Raw genomic sequence first — 18038 nt, forward strand, 5'->3', positions numbered from 1 at the left:
ACTTGCTTTGCCGCGTCTACTAGTTCCTGTAGGCTGTGTAACGATTTCTACCAACGTCACAAGTTAATTAATACAAAACCTGATTTGTCAAGGGCAATTGAATACATCAAAACGCTTTCACTTTCAATTTGTTAAATCTGTATGATAACGTACAGTTCATCTCTTGAAGTTAAATACGGAAGAAGCGTCTAGAATCTTTGGAACCATGCTTCATAATTGCATCCAATGTTTAACCCTGGGATATCAGTCCAAAATTAAAGCTCCATATTTATCTATGAAAAACTGAACATGTTTTTTGACATTTCAGATTTGAGTGCTTCTATCATAGGGACGTACATGTATTCTCTCGCTGTTTCCATAAAATAAAAGAGGTCAAAATTTTTCTTTCATACGCTATACACCCCAACAGTGTCAAGGTTATCTCGTTCCACATCACGTACGAGCCTATCTACGAGGCTTGACCGTGATGTCATCGAAACGTCAGCATTGGGCTCATATCTATTTATATACAGTGAAGGCTGTCTGGCACGCGCTGAGATGGTGTGTGTCGGTTAGAGTCGTCTCCCTTGTGATCTATTCAGCCTGTATCCCACATATAAAACAACTTTAGATCGATAAACCTTCCCGCCCACTCATAGGCTGGTGGATCGATTTCCACTGCACTTGACTCAAGCAGTCAGTCGTGTCCTGTGACGTTGCAACATTGCGTATAAATTATGCTCAACTTCTATTTTTAGCTCAGACATACGCATTTGGTTCGAAAGAGCGTCGTTTCAATGCCAGTTCGACTAGCGGCACCAAATATAGCCTTTATGCAGTTATTTTTGTTGCTTAGCCCATCAGTGACAAGGGTGGAAATCATTTCGTTATATTTATAGGCATTTGTATGTACTAATATAAGCCATAGACGTCAAATCGACCAACGATATTTCCTATATATGTTTATTTATAAATGGCTCACTACATTTAATCCATGATTTGGCTCGGAATTAACTTTCATTGTCCACACAATTAACTCGAGTTTCATACTAAATATAAGGTGTTAACTATATACGGATATATAGTAAGGTATATGTGAGGGCATGGAATATATAACTGGACCAAAAAAAAATGTATAAAGTAGCATCAAGGGTAAAATTTTAGTCTGTTTTCGTTCTTATTTATATCTATTAGAAAACGCATGCAAAACAGCTTGAATATTGCTAAGTAATTTTATTTACACGAAGGGTTTGCCTCCGAAGATGTGTGCGTGTAAGACTAATTATACATTAGTAATTATAAAGCAGAATCCCTTGAACATTTTAATTTATTCCAGGTGATATATTTGGATTACGAATTGTTTTAGGTTTATACTAAATGTTTTTCTACTGTTAAATTCAAACCTAAAAATAAAATCATCCAAATAGACTATGTTAAGCCTTTGGTTAAAAATATATATAAGTTAATAGCACCCCCGAGCCCGAAAGACAGTGACATTTAACGCTAACCAGGGTAGCAGCCCCCACCCCCACCCTCACCAAACCAAACGAAAAAAGAAGAAAAAGCAATACTATCCAGTAATGGTTATAAATATATGCTTTAGTGAGAATTGCAAAACTGCGCACATGCATTACCTTTGTTATTGTTTATTATGTGTCTTCAGTCTTAAAATAACATGCATTCTTACATTTCTTCCGCCGTATACTTGTGTCAGTGACAAAGATAGCGTCACAAGGGTTGCCTGAAATAGAACTGAAAAAGAAAGAACCGCATTTGATTTCAAAAGTCGTGGGTGAATCATGTCCAGTAATATAATACCAGACAAAAGACTCTCAATGCATGCGTATATAGAGTTACTACAGCTATTAGGCCGCACATCAATGAAACATACATCGTGGGAGCAGTTATTAATTGTCTATTTGTTCCTGTCGCCAACACCCATCCAACTGAAGCGAATAATAGCTGCTTACATGCAATCCATCATATATATATATATATATATATATATATATATATATATATATATATATATATATATATATATATATATACACATATATATATATACATATATATATATATATATATATATATACACACACACATATATATATATATATATATATATATATATATATATATATATATATATATATATATATATCTGCGTGAGGAACTTATTCATTTGGCAGGATACTATGATGAAAAAATGTCGGAGAACCTAATCTGATTTGTATGAAGCCGATTTAAACTTACTGTTTTATAACAGCAATTAATTCATCAAAGCCTGTTGGCATGTAGCCACGTCAGCCAGAGCCAAAGTCGTTAAAAAAGGAATCTTTTTTTTTTTTTCAGGTGACCACTTCGATGCATGATCAGTTGGAAACGCTTGCTTCGAAGTTGGGAGACCCAGGATGAAAGCCCGATTTAATAGCAAAGAAAAATGGTACTTGTTTCCTCCTCTCTTGGAACTCAGCACTCAGAGGTTTAGCAAGGAAAGGAAGAATGGCTGGGCCCATATCAGTATGACTGGGTTGGATGTCATATCTGGTGTCTTCGACATGATACTTTAGTGGCGACAGCACTTCCGTGGCAACGACTCGCCCTGTTACAAGGAGACAGGCACGCTTGCACACATCGAATGACTCCTCGTCCTTGCTAACTCAGTTGTTAAGTGCCACGTAAAAGCTCAAGCATACATATATACATACATTTTTTCATGAAGTCCTTCCTTTCCCAACTCCACTTGGATCACAAGCGTTGTACAAAAGACCGGCCATTTTTTTTCCATCTTTTTTCAGCCTTGGACAGACGACTGGGCAGTTGTTCACACAAGGGACCATGTCATTACAATGCTACGTGCTCTTGGCGTATGGGTGAAGCTTTGATACATATTCCTTGTTGCACGACAGAAATTGCAATGTCTGGTATTCTGTCGTTTCATGTCAAAATTGAATGACCATTAATTCATAAACACGAATGTGGGGATCTTACAAGGATTTCATTTAATCTGTTCACAAGAAATTTATTTAATATTTAAATACGTAAAACACCAATCAAATAAATAAATAAATTTAATATTTGCATATTAATTTTTCTTTGCGAAAACATGACAGTCGCACATAGGAATACACCCTATAAGCGTATAGTGGTTAGTCTCGCCTTTTAATAGTCAAAATCTTTAAGACAAAGTAATAATTTATCAATAACCTCGAAACACCCGATGAGGGAAACAATGCACTAAGTCAGACTACAAGTTGACAAGCAGATGATCAATCAGTATGGTTTTAAACAAATGTCACCTGACATAAAAATTAAGGATACATGAACGGAATGTCTAAAACGAAGATTACGGGTTTTAGGGCAATGAAAAAAAAATGATCCAAGTATGTAATTATGCAAATAAAGAACAATAAAAAAAAAAACATCACCACGGAAATATGTTTTATATTATAACACTTAATAATCCCACTATATTTATACATCTTTTCTGTCAATGATAAAAAATTTTCGGATGACGTTATAGTTGAACTGACTGCGAACGATGAACCAGTTTATAGCGCCTCAGTGGCCTCGGTGACCAACCTTTTTGGTTGTTACTGCACTTCTTTATAGTTTGCTTTGGACCGTTTAGACCTAATCAGCCGAAGATAGTATTGCATATATATAGCTCTCATTTCCCACTTTTTTTGTGTGTCTTTTTAGGAACAGCAGTAATAAGTGTTTCGACAATGTATTCGCTTATAATGAATTATCATTTACCATATATATATGGAAAATCATAGAATGGTGTCAAGAAAGTCCGCTACATGGTATTTCTAGACATGACGTTATATATACATACGTTATCAAAGTGTATTGTCAAATAATTCCAGGAGAATTACATGACGCTGTTAACAACTTCAGTAGTTTCACCCTTTTGAGTTATGTTTGAAGCACTTATTGAAAGGGTTGTACAATCATTGCTTTCGTATTGTCAGATTTAGTCAGTGTCACAACTTATTTGCATATAGCACAGTATAGCCTAATTATATAGCAATCTCGCAATCCTACACTTATCCTACAATAACTTATGGTTTTGTTATATGTTTTCACTCGAGCAAGTACTGTTATATATTCAACGATTAAAAAGATAAAGTTCATTAGAGCGGTCTGAAATTATAAATGGATTTAAAAACGAAGTATATAGTGCTCTTATAGATTTGAAACAAAAACTGTGGCTAAGCCCTGGACCAGAGGTCTCGTGTTTCTTCCTCACACAAATCTGATAACCACAATATACTAGTAAGTGACAAACTCTTGGGTATACGTCGTGTAACACGAAGCAAACAAACAAATACTAATAAATATACAGATGAAATTAATCTTCGGTAGAGGAATCTAGAAGAGAAAAATGAATGAAGTATGGGGTTTTCCTATTCATTTGTCTGCGACCTTATCATTTAAACAGGTTTTTCCTTTAGCATTTGATGAGACCTGGAAGCTAGATAATATATTGGTTATGTACAGTATATCTTAGACTATAGCGAGTGAAGGTGAGAGCATGCATGTACCTGCATGTGTGGCTAATCTTAGACAACGGAAATATACATGTACCGGTATCATTATGTAGTATTAATTGGACCAGTATTTAACTGGAAATTGGATGGGTCAACTGTCATTTTCGAAAACCAGTGTAGGATGTATATCTGTTCATATCTGTCGTTACGTATCCGTCGCCACCCCCGCCCCAACCTCTACCTGATGTATGCACACCTAGCAATATATGCCGACTTAAGTCATTTTATATCAGAATAAAATAATTGTACATCACGTTGCGACACTATCCTATTTACCAAAGTTATTGGCCAAGGTTTTACGCCAAGAGTAATCGCCATGTGCAACTCATTTATTGAGGTAATTTCCCAGGCTAATTTGGCTGTGTTACTGGAACATGAGAAACGTATCTTTTTTTGTCTTCACTCAGTTATATTTAGATTTTACTACTTTCGAACCGGATTCGTCATGTGCATCAATAGATATGACGTCATAGTGACATTTCATAAATGGCAAACGACGAGAAATTTGAATTTTTGTGTCCACAAAGAAATGGACATGATTTCCGGCAGTTAAGGTCAATCGACAGGTGCTCGTGAAAGCTTCAGGTCAAACTGGTACAGACACAATGAACGCTCCCTTTTCAGAGCAGTTTCACTTCCGGGTCACCGGGGATCTTTCAACCGTTACACTTTGCCTGTCGTTTTGGTGGAAAAATAATAACATTAAACCGGCGATGTAGAATGTGCATAGGAGGCCATTGTAGTTCGTAAGTATCTTGCACGCTTTCCTGTGCGGTTTTTTTTCGATTCGAGTGGTATTAGCAGAAGGCTAGTGGTTGCTTTCCTGTAAAACATGCTGCCTTTTTCCCGATCGGTGGAAAAATATGGGTCACGACTGCCGCCATAGCAAGTGCATTTTTCAGCTTACCCCACGTAATGAGACGAGTTTGCACGGCTCATTGCAAAAGGAAGAGATAACCAGCCTTTGCGGTGAATTAAGTGAGATTTTATGGGCGATTACCGCAAGACCACCGTGCTTTAGGATAGATAGGAGGGCCATATCCAGTGATCTCTTCGACATAAATGATATAGCCAGACAATCGTTCGGCCAGGTAAACCGATTGTACTGCACACAACGGGATGCACATCGATGAGGTCTTAGGTTATAGGGCGTGTTTTTTTTTTGTTTTTTTGTTGTATACGATTTTTTTAGTTCTCCTTCAAATAGTCATACTTTCACTTCAAATTATTTGATGTGAATTTTATGAATGACCAGACACAGATCAGATTTGCAATTGCTCATCATTCACCTGTTGATGTCAGAGGTGAATGAGGGGAAACAGTAAATTAAGATTTACTGTATATATTTCCTCTTCCGATGATGACAGTTGCCTTTATACATTTGGTATGTTAAAACACTTGCATTACTACTGATTATATTATACTCTAATCTTGTGTAGTCAGTAGTGGAGCCGGAATATTATTATAGCTCATCTATCATCATTTTCACTTTATGTTTATGATTTCATCAAATTTTGTTTCACACAGTATATATTTCTGATAGACCGACTTCTTGATGTAGTGTGGAAAATACTGTCCGATTATGTAAATTGTGAAACAGTTGTCCTGAATTCAAAGAATATGTGTGCAACTTGCAACTTTTCATCTTTTGTTGTGTTCATTTGTGTACATTTAAATGAATGACAATGGCTTTAATCCCACATCTGCAATATTTCAGTGTTATCGTTGCAACTGTATATTTGCATTACAGCACATTGAGTAAGTATAGACTTCATCTAGGGACAATGCTATAGTGTAGACGAATGCGCGTATGCTGTGGAAACAGACTCTTGTCTTGAATGGTATTTTGAGGGGAAATACCACCCATGCCATTCATTGTTTTTTTTGGGGGGTTTTTGTCATCTACCTTTTTCTTTTTTTCTTTTATTTTTGAGGCCTATATGTAGTAGTGAAGAGAAGATGTAGAGATTTCCTTTGATAACCGCATCCTTGAATGACAGATTGCAGGCTAGTGATATGGGGTTTTAAAAAGTGTATGTTAAAGATTAAATGACAGAAAGAGTATGTACTGCTGTTGAACCAAGATACTGGTCGTCTTACATGTAGCGCATGACTTCCAACAGTAATGTTCTGTATATCTAGCCCATATCAAAATGTAATTTACCTGATGCTTTGCTAACAGTGACCTGTATTTTAAATTTAAAACTGAGGAAATAATTTAAGAAAAACACAGGGTTTATGTTAGTATTACATTTAGCCATTCAAACATTTATTATACTGTAAGTAGGTTGTGATGGCCAGTAGGGTACGACAGTTACATAGTATTCCCTTAGAACAGATGTGAAAGTCTGTGTGGCATATTGTATAGTTCCATGAAGAATCAAGTGCAAAACTGGTAGTAATATCATTAGATTAAAGACACAAAACTGCATAACATGTGAATGAGTGTATATGTGTAAGTATACTATTACCAGTACATGTACACCTGATATATTTATAATTGCATTGAATGGTGGTTAATGGTAGCTTTACTCTGCCAATGCAGTAGTGCTTAGCACAGGTGTTATGAACTAGCCAGACATTTGGGGGGCCAAAAATAGTGCAGCATTTGGCTGAAGGTCTGGCCTACTGGGGCTGTAAGGTGAAGCGTCAGACATGAGAGTGTGGAAGGGATGCTGATTGGTGTGTAGGGGGGGGGGTGTTGGGGGGGGGGGTAAGGATATCAGTGTTAGGTATGCTACATGTGGAAAGGTACACATTGCCTAAACCAGCAGCCATCAGTGTCATTCGTCAGACATGCCATTGTATCGTTAATAGGTACTTCCTGCAGTTTCACTGTTGCTGCTCAGGGTGAAAGTTCGTTTTCAGCAGGGCCCAAAATAAAGGCATTTTAGGGGCCAAATGGTCCTGAATTTCTGGTTTGACTCCTGGAAAAAGTGATGCTACCCGATGAGTTCCATATCCCAATTAAGGAGCCTTATTCATCACTGACCCCAGACTAGAAAGAAACATTTAAAGCTTAGCCCTTTATTGCCATTTGTGACATGTTAAAAGTAAGTCTTTTTATTAATACATTAGAGATTTATGGTCTGGGGACTATTAAGTGGTGCTTGCACTTTTGCTGTTGGATGGGGTTGCAGGTGGTGGTCCCCACCTATTGCTTCAGAAACACAGTTGTGAAATCCATATTATCAAATGGAATAAGATGAAATGTTTGATATTTCAAGCTCTTTCAAGCAAAAAATTGAGATTGTCCCACATGATTTAAAGGTGTGGTAAATGAATTAAGGATTCCCTGCATATAACTTTAAAAGAATTTGAAAATAGATATGTGTCTATCAGTTATATGTCGGTAATTATGAACCTTTGCATGGTACAAAGTCACCTTTTTGATGACCTAGTCTCAATTTGAGGTCATCATTTTTATTTTGAGCTCTTAAAAAAGGAGTGAATGATTAAACATTTTCAATGGCTATTTCACATGAAAAAGAGTTAATGATTTATGGTATTAATTACTGGAACTTTGTTGTAAGTATAAATATACATCTGAAAGTTTCATATGGGGATCTTAGGTTGTATTTACATCTACTTCTACATGTAGTTCATCTCATGCTATAAATGCTGCTTGACAGCGATTGAATGTGGGAGGGAGAAGAAAAAAAAACACAACAACATGTCATAACCTTTGAATTTGTTCTGAAAAGTCAGTAGCTTGAGGGTGTTTTATCGATTGTACAAATACGAGAAGACACGACTATGTACATAATATACTTCTGTGAGCATGCCCATTAGTTTGACACGCCCCCACACTGGAAGAGAGAGCCACTCCCAGTGCAGTTGACAACTGTTCAAACATTACATAACTGTGCCGGTAACCAGATGGAACTTGTCAGGCCCTTTAAAGTCTACTATTAAAGGGAGAAATATCCTGGTAATAGTGCAGACTTTAGTTTTTGTGAAACGAATTTTGAATATGGCTTGGTATTTACCAAAGAGTCAGACCTATCAAGCGGATTTAGGACCAGAACTTGACAGCCATTGTGTTCAAGTTCGTGAATGCTGTGTCTGACGAGTTACTAAACAATAAGCAGATGGTTTCAGTAACAGCAGGGCGAGTTGCACCCACTGAACATCTACATGTAGTCATCACATCTTGTATCTATTTTCTCACACCTACGTGTTCACCGCTGTGAAGTTTAAGTTTAAATAAATCCCTTACAGCACGAGGAGCAAAAGTGTGAGAAAGTACATACGCCTTGGCCCAATGACTAAAAATGTACAGAAGAGTTGCTACCCGAGAAAGATTGAAAACAAACATGGTGGCTTTTTGTTAGTCACTGTTTTCTAGAATCCTTGGTTTCAGATTCAAGCGAAGTAAGATGTCGTGATTTTACACTGTTGCACTAGTTCTTACTCCAATGATACTATAAGGAAGTTGGGCCCAATTTCAAGTCTTGTAACATGCGGTATTAACTTTAGTCTGGACTAAAGTGCCATTAGTTTTGTATTAAACCGAGACTGGTATTAAGATTTAAGCCCGGCTTAACTTTTGATACACTGTTGAACAACCAGCCCAAGGCCTACATGTAGGTTTAATGTGATCGTCTATGTGAAAATGTATATTTGGATAGATTGCCATACTCTTTCATACATGTATGTTGATGGACATGTTTTGCCGTAAGGTACGGGGCTCGGTTGTTCTGATTTAAGGTTTAATACCTGTTTAAGTTTAAGCCAAGTCTTAAATTTTGTTTTTAGCCTAAAGGAAATGCTTAACATTATATTAAATATAAACTAAAACTGCTGTTGTTATATTTTGATTTTGGAGAACTGCATGGGCTGCTGAGTTTGGCTAAAAACTTACAAAAAAAAAAATAATAATAAAAAATACAAAATATGACTTAATGCCAGTATTAGATGATACTCAACTTGTACACACAGACCACAACTGCTGGCACATGATGTCATGTCATGTTGAGGGTTAAGTCCTGGTCATGGACAAGACAATTTTAAGATTCCCTCACTCCTAAGGTTCTTGGGGGCTTCAGTAGCTACATGTACTTGCAGGCGATTTACCTTGTGGGATGAATCGGCCAATCTTACTTTTCTTGAAAAATGGTTGTCTTCCACCAATATGGCTTGGAAGTCTGTCACATCTTAAATATACCAAAAGCCAGTAGTTTACCCTGAGCGCTCTGGCTTTCTCTTTTCAGAGAACCGACTGCCATGTTGAAAGTGAGCACTTCTTTGCTATCTAATTTCACAACAATCAAATAAATAAATAAATCATTTGCGTATTAAAAGTATTGAATCAGGCAAAGAAGAAATAAGTAAATAACAATTGTAGGGTGTGTATCCAGAAGGATCTTCTCCCTTTGGGGGGCTATTGAGCTGCTGTTTTATCATTAGTTTAGTATAAATGTGATGTCAAGTTTATCGGTTGCTTGATGAAGGGCGATTGTTATAACGGGGCAGGCTGCGCCCATATTCCACCTACCAATAACCTTGATGTTATAGTTAGGTGAAATACTCTAGTTCTGAGCACCCTCATGCCACTTAAGCGAAAACCATTTGAATTGCATGAAACCTTTGAATGTATTAAGAAGGTATCTTAGTCGCTGTGTAGCATGAAAGCCAGTTGGTCCATTTTGAGGGTCCATTCACCTCATGAGTAGCCTAAGTGTAAAAAATATATCGCTTTTTCGCAGAATATAGTTACACTTATTTTACACTTATGTAACAGTGGGACTGTTGTTGATCACAAGGTTTATAATTATGTGTATCACATGAGGTTTGCCTAGTGTAATTAAGTTTTTAACAGGCTGTGTTCAATTCTGCAATCTGGGGCTGTTAATAATTGGGACTGGTTTAAATTTGTTTCCTGCTTCATGTAATTTTTGGGATATCAACCAGGACAAACCCACACAATTGTTTTATTGCACACTTTTATTTTGTGGCTGTGCTGGTTCTGTTTACTAGGCTGAGACAGTCAGTCAGCTTCTCTGTATATATTCGCGAAGTCTCAGGGTTTAAATGACCTGGCTGCATGCTATTTAACTCTTTCATGTTAAAACTGTCATAGATGACTGCTCCTTTTGCTTTCTTCAAAGTTGACATGAATGTTGGAGACATAAACGATAATTAACATCAATAAAACGCATGATTATCCTAGAGGAATGCCTGAATGAAAACGTGCAGTGTTTTTGTTTCTTTTTTTTTTCTCCCTCTGTTAATGAATATATTGAGTATTGACGTCAGTATTACCTTATCATTTCATGCATACATTGTACATGTGAATATGTGTACATGTGAATATGTGTATATGTGAATATGTGTATTATATAATAAAAACACGGGCGCAAATTTCAGAATTGACACAAATTACATGTATGTTATATGGACATTATGTATAAATGCATTCAATATCAAGCATGCAGGGTTTTCGTTTAGAATTGGAGGAGGAGGTCAGAGTTCAAAAGTAGGTGGTTGAATTGACAGTAATTATGTCACAATTACTATTGATTAAAACGTTAAGAATATTCAAATTAGGCGGCTACGGGGACGGCAGTAGACAGGTGTCTGCAACACCGCTACGTGCCCTTTTTGAACATCCTGAGCATGGACATTCACATTAATTATTGAAATGTAAATGTAACATTATATTGTGAACTGCAATCTCGGAAATATGTTCTGAAAATCACAAGTCCTGGTTTCCTGCCACCAATATGCTGGCCGCAGATGTATAAGTGAAATACACTTGAGTACAGTGTAAAACACCAATCAAATAAGCAAAATCACTATTTAAGTGGGTTGGAGGTTGATAAATTTTTCAAATCGGGTCAGAACTATTAATTTCCTTTATCTGTCATCTATAGTCTTACGTGTACTGCCACGGAATAACAAGTTGAAATCAGATCTTCCGTTCTACATGTAAATGTGCAAGCCGAAGCAGATTTAATTTGCGGAATAAATCGTACATGCACGAACTTGCACTTCTGAATCATAGTCAATTATACAAGTGCTGGCATGTAATGTTCCCATGTATTTGCTACGCACCTTGAACCTAGCAATCAGCTACATGTGGGACATGTTTTTTTCGCAAACCAAATGGTACTTTGATGTCTTTATAATGGGCTGTGAGTCAGAATTGAATGAGTGCTGCTGTACTGTAAAATCTCTGCAACATCTTCTTTGACACCCATTCATGTATACACAGTGTATGTGTATCAACTAAATGCATATTACACGCTTTGCTCTTCAGCATCGATAGATTATACAGCTACATGTACAATGTAAATTATATTTTTCAGTAATAATGATAATATATTTTATCAATACATTCTTGTCCAATGTTTGTTTTAGTTTTGTTCCCAGTCCACAAAGAAGGGAGAATTTAGAATTGATGGATGTCTGTCTGCATGTATGTGTGATAAAGAATATATTTTTGTCTTCAATTTGTTTCCCTGCAATGTGCATAAGTAGAATATATATTACACAGGGCCTCAGTGGCTGAGATGGATAGTGCACCAGCCCGTCACAGAGACCCAGGAGCCTTTCACCAATGCGGTCGCTGTGAGTTCAAGTTTGGCTCATGCTGGATTCCTCTCCATCCGTATGTGGGAAGGCCTGCAGCAACATGCAGATGGTTGTGGGTTTCCTCTGGGCTCTGCCTGTTTTTCTCTCACCATAATCTTTACCGATGTCATATAAGTGAAATGTTCTTGAGTTCAGCGTAAAACACAAAATCAAATAAATAAATACGTATTACAGTACTTGTATATGTAAAATATGGAAAGCACATTTAATTGTTAGTAAAAAGACATTTTGATCTGTTATAAGTAGCTAATAGAAGATATTCTGCAGTTGGGAAACTGGTTCAATTGATTGAAAAGAAAACATCTTAAAAAGTCTTCAGTTTTTTTTTTTTACTTTAAATACTAAAGGCTGTGGTAGACAATGGTAACTGTATATAAATAAAAGTGCACTAACCATAGTGTTGAATAATTCATTACTGGAAACAAATGCTGAGATTATTCTGTACTGGATGAATATTCATGAAGAATTTCCAGTTGTAAATGTATTACACCTGCTTTTGTACATATACATGTAATACACCCTAAAAAAAGTATGAATTTAAGTGCATGTATACATAAGCATCGTGGGAAAATGTGAACAATAGTAGTGTAGCACAGAGAACTTTACAAGGACTTTGTACCAGCGTGATGATGTTTTGGGCAGATCCATTGGGTGTTATACAAAGAAATAGGATACTTGTGTGGGATGTTGTGTAGGAATACCCCAAGTCTGGATGTCTTCAAAATACCAAAGGTCTGTCCCATGTATTTATTTTCAGTTCTAGCTGAGACATTTGCTTTGTTTTTTGGGGGCTACAGAAGTTCAAGATGCTTTGGAGCGTGCAGTAATTGTATAGAATTTCACAAGGCACTTGTGAACTTCGATCAGAAGATTCTTCAAATTGAGATGGTGAATTAAGTACCTGATTTTAATGATCTTTATACCAGTGAAATGACAAACAAAAAACAACAACAACAACCCAGGTACATCTAACAGGATTAGTGTTTTTATGCCTACTGTGTGTACCGGAAAAGTTCATCCATAACAAAGTTTATTCTGAGAGACCTGTCGATGTTAGAAAGATGATACATACATAACGATAGTTTGTTAATATCTGTTATGAACTTTTTTTGCCTCACATCACATTTATATTAAAATTGCACTTTATGGAACGAATACATGATACATGTACATATTTTTGACATGCGCAGCAAATGTACACGTGTACATGTATACGTTGTCATTATTCTGTATTTGTGAGCAAAATATACATGAAGCTTCATCTCAAACATGTAGGTGTCAGTTTATAGCAGAGTGGGTTTCTATTACATGTACATATAATTGCTGGCATTCGTAGTAAAAAAAACCTATAACCAATGTAAGCTGCCTTCATCTGTGATCTGCAGCGTATGTCTGTGAGCAGGATGTACGCTAGTGAATGAACTGCTGATGTCATCACGGCATATCCCGTATTACACCCGATGGCACTGCATGGCTAGTCTGTCTACTATACATGTATAATGGAAGAGGGGAGGGGAGCAGGTATGATACAGGAAGCTGCGCTATTGTTTACGCAGAACTCCAGCTGATTTCATCGAATTCCCCTGTGTTTATTTTCGGCCTGTAGAACACGCTGTGGCGTCCCGACCACTGGCCACTCCTCCCCTGAGGCTGTTAAGAAGGACACGCGTGGTCAGAGCCGTAGATACATGTACTAGCCTACTACGCCTAGCCTAGGCTTGAAGAACTTCCCTTGTTTGTTAGAGCCTGCTCTTTTCACACTGTGTCACTCAGGTATTATCTGCCCCAATAGTTTCCTGTCATCAGCTGCTACCACAAGTCCAGGTATGTGTGAACTCCTGCTCTGTGTGTCTCTGCGCTCATGTCTGACAAGCACTCTACATGTATGTACCCTAATTCTTCAACCTTTTCAACCACCTCTGCAACCAGTATTTTGAAACATTCTGAGAGAACTATAGGGTGTGGAGAGAAATAATTTGTACAGTTTTACCAAAGATGTATCTTTTGGTGACAAGCAAATCATTTTAACGGACATTTTCATATTAAATATATTCATAAATTCAAATGAAAAAAAGTGCTGTAGAGGTAGAAAAGATTGAAGATTTAGAGTCGACAGTGTGAATGGTCAGTCCCCACTGGAATGGCTGGATTAAAGTACAAGCAGTCCAGGAATTATTACGTAGCTGTGCTACACTGTTATTACTAGACTGTTGCAGAGTACTATTATAGAAGTACATGTCTGGGGATTGCATAATATACCGTATATCGATTTGTCACCTTCAAATGTCAAGCAGATCAGGTCAGTGGTTGTTATCTTTGCAACTGTTGTCACAGACTTTTTTGTACTGTTATACTGTTATGTTCTAATATGTGCAATACAAAGTACATATGGTCCAGCTCTGTGTTCATGTAAATTACCAGTTTAATATCAGCTGGTAACTTAAGTTCATTCATATCTGTTGTATATGCAGATTTTGTTCACTTATTCAGCACTCATGATGGTGTATAGTATCAAATGTAAAACCAGCAGCTCCACACATGAGATTTTAAGGGTTGAACCACACAGGTTTGTGAGAAACCTTCTCAACAAGGTTTATCATTGGAGATGCCATGTCTTTGCACGTGTGATAATTACTGGATTTGATCCAAAATGTCGGCCAAGCTCTGAGAGACCTATTCGCGTTATAAAGCTGTTTCAAGGTAGAATGATAACCTGCTGACAAAATGTGAGTTTTAACACAACGTTAGTAGTATTTTGACACATTTATTTGGCTCTAAAATGCATTTTTGCATGCTGATGATTAGGACAAATATGTGTACAGTTACATGTATGTGTCATGCATCCCTATACATCTGTAAAGAGATCCCTTTTTCTATAGTGGGTTTGTCTAGGCACTCGTTCAGGTACATGTACTGTTCATGGTGGGGTTGAGAAATATTGCTGAAAGAGACAAAACAAGCACTTTTATGTCGTCTTCATGTATTGGTTGAAATATTAGTAGGTGTTCTTTTTTTGTATTATTTGTTTATTTATATTCATACCTTATATGTATGTTTTTGAATATGTGTTTATGTCCATGAACGTGTCAGGCCTTTTGAAAACACTAAGGTGCTGCTGCTGCTTTTAATATTAACCTGGACTGGTGACATGTGTCTCGTGTATTACCAGTATATGGAAATAAGTGAGAAATGTTGACAGTGTCCCATGGTGAAGTGATTTGTGGGCCAGCTTACGCAAAAGTACATGCACATCACAGTTTCACTCACTATAGGCTAGACATTGAGAAGCTCTCATTACACATATAACATGCTTTAAATTTAGCAGACTTCAGTGCAGGTGATTCAAACTCACGTGGATTTTTTGATGGAAATACATGTATGCACATGTAAATGTACACCAACACTGAACAGTGTACATGTAAATGTACACCATCACTATACAGCCTGCATGTAAATGTACACCATCACTGTATAGTGTACATGTAGTTGTATGTACATGCTTGTCTTCCATTCGATAGAACATTTTAGGTGCAGGTGCATCTCTGTTATACATCGGAAGGTTCTTCAGTAATGTGCCAACAGTAGGTGGTTTACACTCCAGGCCAACCCCTCTCCACACTTCTTAAAAAAAAAAAAAAAAAAAATTTTAAGTGAAGAATTCCTGAGTGTGGTGTTGAACAGCAATGAAAATATTTTGTGTACATACTCATGTATGTATGTATGTTTGTTGATATGCATGTACACAAGTGATTCAGGTAACTAGTATAGATTAGTACCTGCCTCGTGGTACAGTAATATGAGTGGGTGTGGTTATAGGTAAACCAAGGCGTGTCTGTGTACACGTGTTAGTGTACCAGGTACTAACTGATTGTTGTGTACCGAGCAGGCTAGGTCATCAGTTGTCTGTGACTTTAGTTTTTGTCCAGGATGTCAAGCAGTACAATTTGATCTAAACAATGTGTTGTAGACATATGATAGACAGTGATTGAGCTTAGCTGACAGGACAGTACTGCAGACTAATGACAGCCCTGCACTACATGTAAGTCTTTGTTCAAAAACTCTGTCAAGGTGATGGTAAACTCTTTTAAGGTGATAGTACACTCTGTTAAGGTGATGGTAAACTCTGTTAAGGTGATGGTACACTCTGTTAAGGTGATGGTACACTCTGTTAAGGTGATGGTAAACTCTGTTAAGGTAATGGTACACTCTGTTAAGGTGGTGATAAGCTCTGTTACTTCTGTCAAAGACTGCTCCATCAGTTTTCATTGCCAGTAATTCTCAAAACTGTTCAGATGTTACTGGTGGTATAGGTATGTAAGTTGCCTTTATTTGTCGACCATCAGTGTTCTCTACTGGCAGTTGCTCTTTAAAGTTCTGGATTGCCTTTGTGTGACTGAGATACATGTACCAATGTGACATTAGATGTGAGCCCCAAATTCTTTGGAATTGTGGAATGAAAAGAATGAATGACTATGGCTTAATGCCACATCAGCAAAATTTCAGCTATATCGGGGCAAGTGGAATGAAAAGATTCACAAGTACAGATTTTGAGTGTGCTAAATGCGATACAAAATGGACTGTTTGGTAACAGTGAGAGCTTCTGACAAAGGGGTGTTATATATTGTAGCTATTCTCCTTTACCCTTTATAGGTTCCCCACCCCTCCCAGGGTCTGATGATTTCACCAGGGGGTCCAGTGTTACTTGAGACACCTTGATTGTTATCCATTGACACTCTAGAGCTAACACGTGCTTGGCTGTGTAGTAAGCTACATTGTCCTGTACATATGATAGAGTTGTATGGTAACCTTTACTCTGAACTTCTGACATGCTTTTGTAGCATGTAGCATGTTGGTTGAGCAAGCTGCACATGTTCATATGGTTGAAATATGTGTGAGTCAGGGCATACACGTACGCTGCTTTATTGGGTGTGATAAACTGTACATTTCTATGTCTTAATTCTTTAACCTTTTCACATATTTGTATAACAGATTTTCAGTTTGCTGTATTATTTTTTTTTTTTTAACAAAAGCTTACTACATTTACATTTTTGTACAAATACATTATGCACAGATGCATGTGTGCAACTTTAGACTATATTTAACATTTTTGCACAAATATATGATGTACTGTTGAATGTACTTTAGACAACAAAATGGTTATTGTATTACAATATGTTCATTTATATTACAATATGTTCATTTATATTACCTGTGCATTAATACACCTAGTTTCAATACTGATGAGTGAATAGAACAGTACGAAGTTTCATCAGATTGTCATTTATACTCCAGCATTGCCAGTACAGCGTGGCTTAGCGCATGTTTACCTAGTAACATAACACTGCATGCGGACATGTATACCTTATCACACGTCCATTATACTAATAGTGTAGCTGGACTTTAATTGTAATTAATGTGATCAAATCCAGTGTATGCAGGGGTCAAATTTAAGAACTAGACATCAGACATGTCCATTCAGAATCAACCTGTCTTGCCAATGCCACAACATGGCATATATATTTTAGAATGACTGGTCAAATAACATATCTTTATTTCGACCTCTGTATGTGTTGTGCTCTCCGAATGTTTCAAAATATTGGTTACAGAGACAGCTGAAAAGTTTGAAGAATTAGGGTATATGCATATAGTACATCATATGGTATGGTTGAAATGTATGATATAGCACAGCAGGATAGTATATGTACATGGTTGGATGTGTGACCTGTGAAATGCGGAGAGCTGCAGTCTGATGCGTCCAGATCTCACACTCATTGATAATGATGACCTTTACAGGGTGGCATCAGATAGTAAATTGTAGGTTACATGTGAACATTTCTTCATCATCATCATCGTCCTGCCAGATCTGGTTCCTGTACAACACATGATGGCATCTCTACATGTGTA

At 37.0% G+C, this 18038-nt stretch overlaps 1 protein-coding gene across 1 annotated transcript in view; it reads left to right on the forward strand.

Annotated features, from left to right (window-relative positions):
• The first annotated feature begins 5184 nt into the window (after positions 1 to 5184).
• Positions 5185 to 18038, forward strand: part of LOC135482216 (uncharacterized) — a 43481-nt gene continuing 30627 nt past the window's right edge. Inside the window, exon 1 of the mRNA XM_064762085.1 lies at positions 5185 to 5284. The gene's annotated coding sequence lies outside the window, so the exon portion shown is untranslated. The remainder of the gene's footprint in view (positions 5285 to 18038) is intronic.

The sequence above is a fragment of the Liolophura sinensis genome, chromosome 1, assembly GCF_032854445.1.
Source record: "Liolophura sinensis isolate JHLJ2023 chromosome 1, CUHK_Ljap_v2, whole genome shotgun sequence".
Lineage (NCBI taxonomy): Eukaryota > Metazoa > Mollusca > Polyplacophora > Chitonida > Chitonidae > Liolophura > Liolophura sinensis.